The sequence below is a fragment of the Jaculus jaculus genome, chromosome 1, assembly GCF_020740685.1.
Source record: "Jaculus jaculus isolate mJacJac1 chromosome 1, mJacJac1.mat.Y.cur, whole genome shotgun sequence".
Lineage (NCBI taxonomy): Eukaryota > Metazoa > Chordata > Mammalia > Rodentia > Dipodidae > Jaculus > Jaculus jaculus.
Window position 1 is genome coordinate 260,017,991 of NC_059102.1, and position 9,481 is coordinate 260,027,471.

General features: G+C 43.9%; 1 non-coding gene across 1 annotated transcript; it reads left to right on the forward strand.

The window, feature by feature from the left end:
• Positions 1 to 2,305: 2,305 nt before the first annotated feature.
• Positions 2,306 to 2,408, forward strand: LOC123458352. The gene has a single exon (XR_006635621.1). It is a non-coding gene; the product is annotated as a U6 spliceosomal RNA (small nuclear RNA).
• Positions 2,409 to 9,481: the final 7,073 nt, after the last annotated feature.

Genomic DNA, 9,481 nt, shown 5'->3' on the forward strand with positions numbered 1-9,481 from the left:
AGCCCAAGAAGACATGGTTCTAAGGGACAAGGCAGGTCAAAATTCCCCAAAATTCCCCAGCTGCTTCACTTGCACATGCTGTCTTCTCCAAGAACCTGTGGTGTTTGGCTCATTCACTGTGATCCTGGGAGATGGTGAGGACAAAAGCTCCTCTACTGCTGGTTTAGTTCCTAGCTCAAAGCCCTCGGTTTCCCTGGCTGACCTCTCCAGTTCACACCTCTCCCTTTCTCCCTTTCTCCCTTTCTCTGCCAGCACGTCTTACACACACACACACACACACACACACACACACACACACACACACACACAGCCTCCAGTCCTTTCCCTTCTCTAAGAACATCCAGGTCTGCAACAACCCATGGAGTAACTAGGAGAAGAATGAGCAAGGCATCTGCTCCACATACAGCGTCATGGCCTCTTCCAACTTCAGAAAGAATGGGCTTCCAGAAACCCCCGTGGATAGGAAGCCCCTGAAGAGAGGAATTCTTGTGTGACAACACAAACCCCATCCCAGTGGCACTGAGGGCTTCTGGAGAAAATGGCTCAACCAGAACAAATCGAGCCCCAGGACCAGGTGGGATGGGGCAGTGAGTCTGGGACCTTCCTGTACCCCTGCCCACCTGTCTACACTCCTCAAATGCAGCAGGTAAAGTGCCCACACACAACCCCAACCCTGACCAAAGACGCAGTGCAAGCTTCCTTCTCTTCTCTACCTAGATGTGAAGGAAGACAAAATATGACAAGCAAAGAGGAGGGGAAGGAAGGGTGAAATTGCTAGAATCCTTGATTGTGAACTTGGCTACTAAAAACATCCGGTATTCTTTTCTTTCAGGGGAGACAGTAGTCCCTACGTAAGGGCTGAATGTTTTCTTAGATATGTTTAAACATTTAAATCAATTTTTTTTCGATGTAGGGTTTCACTCTAGTTCAGACCAACCTGGAATTCACTATGTAGTCTCAGGGTGGCCTTGAACTCACGGCAATCCTCCTACCTCTGCCTCCCAAGTGCTGGGATTAAAGGTGTATGCCATCACGCCTAGTGCAAATCAAATAATTTTATTAAAATGAAACAATTTACAATTTGGAGACTGAGGAGATGGCTTAGTTGGTGAAGTACTTGCCACACAAGCATGAGAACTGAGTTCGATTGCCCAGCATGCACTTAAAAAACTGGGTACAATGGTACACGCCTGTAATCTTAGTGTTAGAAAGTCAAAAACCAAAGGATCCCTGGATCCAGCTGGCTAGTCCAACTAGTTTAATTGGCAAGCTCCAGGGTCAGACCCTGTCTCACAAAATGAGATGGAAGAAGACACTTGACAATGACTTCTGGCCTACACATGCACGCACACAAACATGCATGCATACCTGCACTTACACATACATTCACACAAACAAGTAAACACACAAATAACAATAAATATAAGGTGCAGCCGGGGAAGAAATAGAAATAAATAAAATAATTTGCAATTCTAGTGTGCAATGTCCATTACAACTATCAATAATGAATATCCTCTTTCATATATATTACATTTAGATCTATGAACATAAAAACGTCAGAATGGCCAGGCATGGTGGTACACACCTTTAATCCCAGCACTCGGGAGGCTGAGATAGGAGGATCACCATGAATTTGAGGGCCAGCCTGGGCTACACAGGGAGTTCTAGGTCAGCCTGGGCTAGAGTGAGACCCTGCCTCAGAATAATAGAAATTACTTAATACTACAAAATGTTCCTTGACCATTATGTTGTGTTACAAATACTACACTAACTCATGGATAACCTAAGACCCAGGAATTAGAACTCCGAGAGAATCAAGAAAACGGACACTGCACATATGTGTCCTGAGAAATAACGTGTCCTGCAAGAATCTTACATTTATGCTGAGAGGAAAATTTTAACAAGTTAATTTTCCTTTGTTTTTTTTTATTTATTTATTTATTTTTTTTTATTTATTTGAGAGCGACAGACACAGAGAGAAAGACAGATAGAGGGAGAGAGAGAGAATGGGCGCGCCAGGGCTTCCAGCCACTGCAAACGAACTCCAGACGCGTGCGCCCCCTTGTGCATCTGGCTAACGTGGGACCTGGGGAACCGAGCCTCGAACCGGGGTCCTTAGGCTTCACAGGCAAGCGCTTAACTGCTAAGCCATCTCTCCAGCCCTTTCCTTTGTTTTAACTAACCATTTTAACAGCTCACTTCCTCCCTGCACTCATTCTCCAAAACTACATCTGTCTCCAGAATCCACAACAACCCGCAAGTCTCCAGAGAGGTAGACAGTTAACAGTTCTTAAAGACCTACGGAGTGATTGCTTTGACAACATATATAATGAAATTGGGATCATACATGATTAGCACGGCCCCTGTGCAAAGATAGTATGGGAATTTGTGAAAGTGTCCATATTTTTATGTATTTATTTATTTGAGAGAGAAAGAGACAAATAGAGAAAGAGAAAATGGGCATGCCAGGGCCTCTAGCCACTGCAAACAAATTCCAGATGCATGTGCCATCTTGTGCATCTGGCTTACATGGGTACTGGGGAATAGAACCTGGGTCCTTAGGCTTTGCAGGCAAGTGCCTTCTCTGCTAAGCCATCTCTCCAGCCCAAATCCATATTTTAATGTGTATACACTTCAAAACATTATGCTAAATATAAAAATATGTTTGATATTTATCAATTTAAAATATGTATTTATTTGCAAGCAGAGACAGAGAAAGAGGGAGCCACAGAGACAGAGAATGGGCATGCTAGGACCTCCTGCCACTGTAAACAAACTCCAGAGCGTGCACCCCTTTGTATGTCTGGATCTATGTGGGTACTAGGGAATCAAACCCTGGTCATTAGGCTTTGCAGGCAAGTGCCTTAACCACTGATCCATCTCTCCAGCCCAGTACTTATTAATTTAAATAAAGACATTGACAAGATAGAAAAGTGCTCTCTGGAGCCTAGGCTTGCTCTGTCAGCACTAAGTGCTAAATCCCAAGTGACAGAGACTTAGACATATTGTGAATGATATGGGTTTTCTACAGCAGGAAGCCCAGGGTGAGTGGCTATGTTGGCCAGGTCTAAGAGATAAGATCTTATTCTCCACACATCATGGTGCCTGGTCTGGGATACCAGGGAGGTTCCTTGGTGTAAAGGTCAACATTCAAGCTGCCACTTCACAGTTGAATGAGAATTAACTAGGCACAGAAGAACTGGGACCAAAAGTGTACCAGACAGATAGGACTGAGCTAGCAAGGCAGCTGAGAACATGAGACCTTCCAGAAACTTAAAAGAGTTTAGGCCTTTCAGGAGTAGGCCAAGGGGGAGAAAGGGACGTACAGCTAGGAGATCCTTCCTCCCTTCTTCATTATTTTTTTCTTTCCTTAGTCCTGTCTTTTGATTTATGTCTCCTTCCTAATTCTTATATTTGATGTTAATATAATTGGCCTGTGCCATAAGCTATTACTCTATACAATGTAGAAAACAGAGTCAGTGAAATGGAGAAAGGTTGGTAAATTTAAAAGTTATTACAGTTGGTCATTAGGAAAATGCAAATTAGCCGGGCGTGGTGGCGCACGCCTTTAATCCCAGCACTCGGGAGGCAGAGGTAGGAGGATCACCAAGAGTTCGAAGCCACCCTGAGACTCCATGGCGAATTCCAGGTCAGCCTGAGCCAGAGTGAGACCCTACCTTGAAAAACCAAAAAAAAAAAAAAAAAAAAAAGGAAAATGCAAATTAAACCCACAATAGGATACTAATTTATACCCACTAGGTTGGCCCGGAAAACAAGCCGGGCATGGTGGTACATGCCTTTAATCCCAGCACTTGAGAAGCAGAAGTAGAAGGATCACTGTGAGTGCCAGGTCAGCCTGGGCTAGAGTGAGAGCCTAGTGAAAAGTAATTTTGATGATCCTCAAAATTAAACATAAAATTGCCATATAACCCAACAATTCCAGTTCAAAGTATGTAGTCAGAAGAAATGAAAGCAAAAGGTATTCCAACAAAATCTGTGTGTTGACAAAAAATAATAATAATAGTAATAATAATAATAATAATGATAATAATAATATAATAGGAAGCTGGGAGATGGTTCAGAAGTTAAAGGAACTTGTTTTCAAAGCTTGCTGGCCTGGGTTTAATTCCTTAGCCACCCAAACACAATTGGATGGGCATTCATTTGCAGTGGCAGGAGACCCTGGTCTGCCCATACACACACATTCATACATACATACACTTATAAATAAAATTTTAAAAAAAATAATACCATAAAAATCAATCAGTGCATATAGAACAAGAAGTTCACGGGGCTGGTATTTAATATTCAAATATTGAAGCCCTGAGTTCCATCCCTAATACCAGTGAAGCCTTGAGTCCCATCTGTAACACCGAGTGAGGAAGAGGAGGAGGGACAGGAGGGAGAAGGAGGGGGAAATTGTGAGAGTAAGAGAAATCGTGAGTCGTGTGGGTGACAGCAGATCCTGCCTGTCCTCCTTCATCCCCCACTTCTCTCCCTGCCTCCGGCCACACACTAAATGACCTGCCGTTTCCTCTTGCCTGTGCCGTTTCTCATGCTCCCTCTAGCCAGAATGATTTTCTCCCCTGCCTTCAAGTCTTTCTTGCCAATTTTATTTATTTGATATGTGTGTGCACATGTTCATGTGGATGAGTTTGTGTATGTATGTGTGTGCCACGTACATATGTGTATGTATGGCATGAAGGTGAAGGTCAGAGGGCAACTTCTGAGTTGGCCCTTGCCTTCCACATTGTTTTGAGGCAGGGTCTGATGTTCACTGCTCTCTTCTCTCTGCCTCCCTTCTCACCATAGGAGCACTGGGATTACAGAAGCCTGCAACAGCTTCCAACTTTTTTTTATTCATGTTTATTTACTTATTTGAGAATGAAAGACAAAGAAAGAGGCAGAGAGAGAGAGAGAGAGAATGGGCATGCTAGGGCCTCTAGCCACTGCAAATGAACTCCAGATGCATGCGCCCCCTTGTGCATCTGGCTAACGTGGGTTCTGGTGGAATTGAACTGGGGTCCTTAGGCTTCACAGGCAAGCACTTAACTGCTAAGCCATCTCTCCAGCCCCCAATTTTTTTATATAGATCTATCCACGGAGCCATCTCCCCAGCCCACTTTCCATCTTCTATGCTACATAGAAGGAGTAAAATTGCTCAGCGAAGTGATAATTCTGTACCTTCTGAGGAAACACCAAGCATTTGCTGTGTCAGACACCACGATTTTACTTTCCCACCAGCAAATATACACCAACACACATTAGTTCCTAGGGCTTGCTTTTTCTTTTCTTGTTTTAATAACCAACATAGTGGATGCAGAGTGGTTTCTCACTGTGGTTTTGATTTGCATTTCCCTAATGACTAACTTAAATAACTTTGTCATCTACCTAGCTTGTTTGCAGCCCACTGACAGCATTTTTCCACTTATCCTATTGTAACAATCTTTTTCATGGAGGAATTACTCTGAGAAAATGATGAAAATCTAAACCCATACTGTTGTCAGAGTCAGTCAGAGCAGCAGCATGCCATTGAAGACTTCCCGAACTTTCCCAGGAAAAGGCCAATGTCTCTTTTTGTAATAGTGATGTGTCTTTTTAATTAATTTATTTGTTATTAACAACTTATCTTGTATGGATACATCACATGTTGGTACCCTCTTTTCCCTCGCCCTACCTCCATTCTGCTGCAGGCTCTCCTCAGTGGGGTTGCAGGTATTCCCCATGGGGTTGTAGGAGCAGCAGTTTTTTGGGGGGTGCAGGGGAGAATGCCTCTGGGCATGATGTCTCAACCTGTAGCTCTTATAATCTTTCCACCCCCTCTTCTGCAAAATTCCCTAAACCAGCCAGGTATGGTGGTGCACGCCTTTAATCCCAGCACGCAGGAGGTAGAGGTAGAAGGGTTGTTGTCAGTTCAAGACCACCCTGAGACTACATAGTGAATTCCAGGTCAGCCTGGGCTAGAGCAAGACCCTACCTCGAAAAGCCAACAACAAAAACAGTGCCCACAGGTGAGTCCTATGACCAGGCCAGTTTAGGAAACCCTGAATGGTAATCAAAAAGGAATAAACACAGAATGTAGTTTGAAACTAGATGATGTGGTCTGCAAGATATGGTCTCCTGATCTTCTTGCATCCTGGCTCTCACATGATAAAGCTTCCTGTCTCGGGTTTATGACCCATTGAGAACATGGTTGCCCCATTGGGTTCCCCACCCACATTCATGTGCTGACATGGCCCATCTTTAACCCTTTCCACTCGTGAAGTCTAGATTCCATGTGAGATGTAGAGAAAATGTGAGCTGCCCCTTCCAGGTACCTCGTGCCTGGTGCAGCTCTTCCTCTTTGGTGTGAAATCAGTACAGTCCTACTATGTGAGAGAATTTTCCAGATATTATGTTATCACTAATCCTCTCATCATCTCTGCGAAAAGGAGTCATGGCTCCACTTTACAGATGTGGCTCAGAAACATAAAGGAGCTTGTCCAAGGTCACTTACCTAACATGTAGCTGAGCATGAAACCATGTGATTACACAGCTATGGCACATCCACATCGCCTGTTGCCTCCCAGAGATCACTATCCTCCTACTGGACTATTTTGCCTCCTGCTATTTTCCCAGCTCTACTCAGCAATTTCATCACTGCAGCTCCCAAACACTCAGAACTGTCCTGCCTGAAGCAATCCCAGGGTGGGTGTCCAGGAGGCTTTGGGAAAGGGGAACTCAGAGAGGACCCGAGAGGAGGGTGATAGCAACTAGCTCTGAGAACAGATGGCCACACTTCCCCATCCTACCCACATCCCTACATCCTCCTATAGCTGAAGGAAGCCGGAAGGGGATATCACCTCAACTCCAGGCAGCAGGAAAGAAGTTGACCTCTGGGAGGGTGACAGTTGGGAGGGGTTACAGTAAGAGGAAAAATGGGAGGGGGCACCCTCTCCCAGAAAAACAAAGGACAGAAAAGTTTCCAGCCATGTAGGGAGTCTTGTGACTGCCATACTGGTGAGGGGGTCTAGGGTCCATGGTGCTCTGGAATTTTATGATGCTTTTACATGAGATGGGCCATGGAGAAGCCCTTACTGATCAATGGCTATACCTAAGGGAAGGCAATGGGCTCAGAGACCACAGGACAGAGGCTAAATGCATCATGTGTTTGTACAAGTGCCAAGCAAGACTGAAGAAGGCTGCTCCTCACAGAGAATGTCCCTGCATGGAAGCTTCAGAGGCTCATAGTAATGATTAACAGTTCTGTTTTCTCCACAAAGCCCTTTCTCACCCATCCAATAGATAGTCTCAGTGAAAACTGTGCTGGCTATCGTACCATTTCACGACAAGCCATCCAACTTCTCTCCAATTAGCTCACAGTCCCACGCTGATTCTACTTAGAAGTATCTAGACATTCACTGTGGCAATGCTGTGTTGTGCTCTTAAGACCTGGGCAAAGGACACTTGAGTTTATTAAAAGTGTTGCCTCCCAAAAATTAGAATTAGTCAGACTCCTAACCAGACCTGGCCTCAGGGTACAGTTAGAGGAGGGACACGTGAGGGCACTGAAGAGAAAGCCACCAAGCAGATGCTGCAAAGTCCGTTAGGCCTGTGGAAAGAATTTACAGGGAATAATGGCTTTCCTTGGTCAAAATGGATCTTCTAGGGCTGGAGAGATGGCTTAGCGGTTAAGGCGCATGCCTGCAAAGACTAAGGACCCCGGCTCGATTCTCCAGGTCCCATGTAAGCCAGATGCACATGGTGGCACATGCATCTGGGGTTTGTTTGCAGTGGCTAGAGGCCCTGGCACACCCATTCTCCCTGTCCCCCCCCCTTTCTCTAATAAAAAACTGAATAAAATCTTTTAAAAGATGGATCTTCTAGACCATGTGGAAGTTAAAGCCAGATAAGAAAGAAAAACAATGCTCCCCAATGAGATAATGATAAGACTCTACAACTAAAGTATCAGGAAACCTCCTTGGGAGATAGAAGTGTGTTTCTAAGTGTAGAAGAGCTCTCAGCTAACAATTTTTGAGTGTAGTCTTGTCTTAAGGGCAGAAAAGGGCACCCAAGCTATGGATGGAAGTTCTTGCCTTACAAGGTCCACTCCCAACTGATTCCCCCCGTCGCAAGGCTCTGGCTGGCTTGCTCTCTGCAGCTAGTTCCTGTCTTTTTCATCTGTGACCTCTGCTCCCTACATCTGCACTTTTTGCTTCACAGACTAGCTATTTCTGCTGTTAGGAGAGAATGGCTGAGATGTCTCCCTCTTCCCAACTGCTAGGCGGGAAGGAAACGTCCATCCCCCAGGCTTTCTCTCGGGGTTTGACTTTATGATCAGCACAACATAGAGCACACTTGCTCTAGGTGAGTTTCCTCTATCTCATCCATTTGTCACTCAACATATTTACTGAGTACTTACTATGTGCCAGAGACACACGAGTATCAAAATAGCAAAGAGAAAAAAACCTTGTCCCAGTGGCTCTGATACAGAAGACTCCAAAGTAAGGTCTTCTGGATTTATATAGAAGTGTGTGCAATACCAGGCTGCAGAGATGGCTTGGTGGTTAAGGTGCTTGCCTGCAAAGCTAAAGGACCCAGGTTCCATTCCCCAGGATCCACGTTAGCCAGATACACAAGGGGGTGCATGCATCTGGAATTTGCAGTGGCTGGAGGCCCTGACGCACCCATTCTCTCTCTATGTCTCCCTCTTTCTCTGTCAAATAAATAAATAAAAATAAAATATTAAAAAATGATAACCAATTATAGCCATTCTGGTGGCTATGTAATCGTATTTCAATGTGGTTTAAATTCACATTGCTTGATAACCAATGAGGTTGAGCTCCTGTCCACACATTTCTTTGCCATTTGGCTACTTGTTCAAATATTGTGGCAAGATTGGCTTTTTGTTTTATTGTTTTGTAGGAGTTCTTCATATATTTCAAATATGAGTCCTTTGGTCATTTTAGGCATTGCACACATTTCTACTTTTTATTTTTATTTATTTATTTGAGAGAAAGAGACAGATAAAGAGAAAGTGTGTGTGAATAGGTGCTAAGCCATCCCTCCAGCCCAATAATTGGTTATCTTTTTAAAATTAATATACCAAGTTTTTATAGGATCACAGAATAAGTAGAGTTGTGGAATAAAAATCCAAGCACATTGGGAAATTATTTAGTAGCATTTGCAAAAGCTAAACATTTCTACCTATGACCCAGTAACTCCGTTCTATGTATATTTCCCACAGAAACATGAAAGCAAGTGCACCAAAGGACATAAACAAGAGTGTCATTGCAGCCTCACATAACAGCCACACCTGAAAACAGCACAAATGTCCATCAAAATACAAGTGGTTTATTCACTTAATGACATATTACACAGCAGTTTAAAAAAAAAGAATGAACTATTGCTATAAGATGTCATGGATGAGCCTCACAAACATGATATTGTGTGAAAGAAACCAGACACAGAATAATATCTCTTGAGTGTTCCATTTATACAA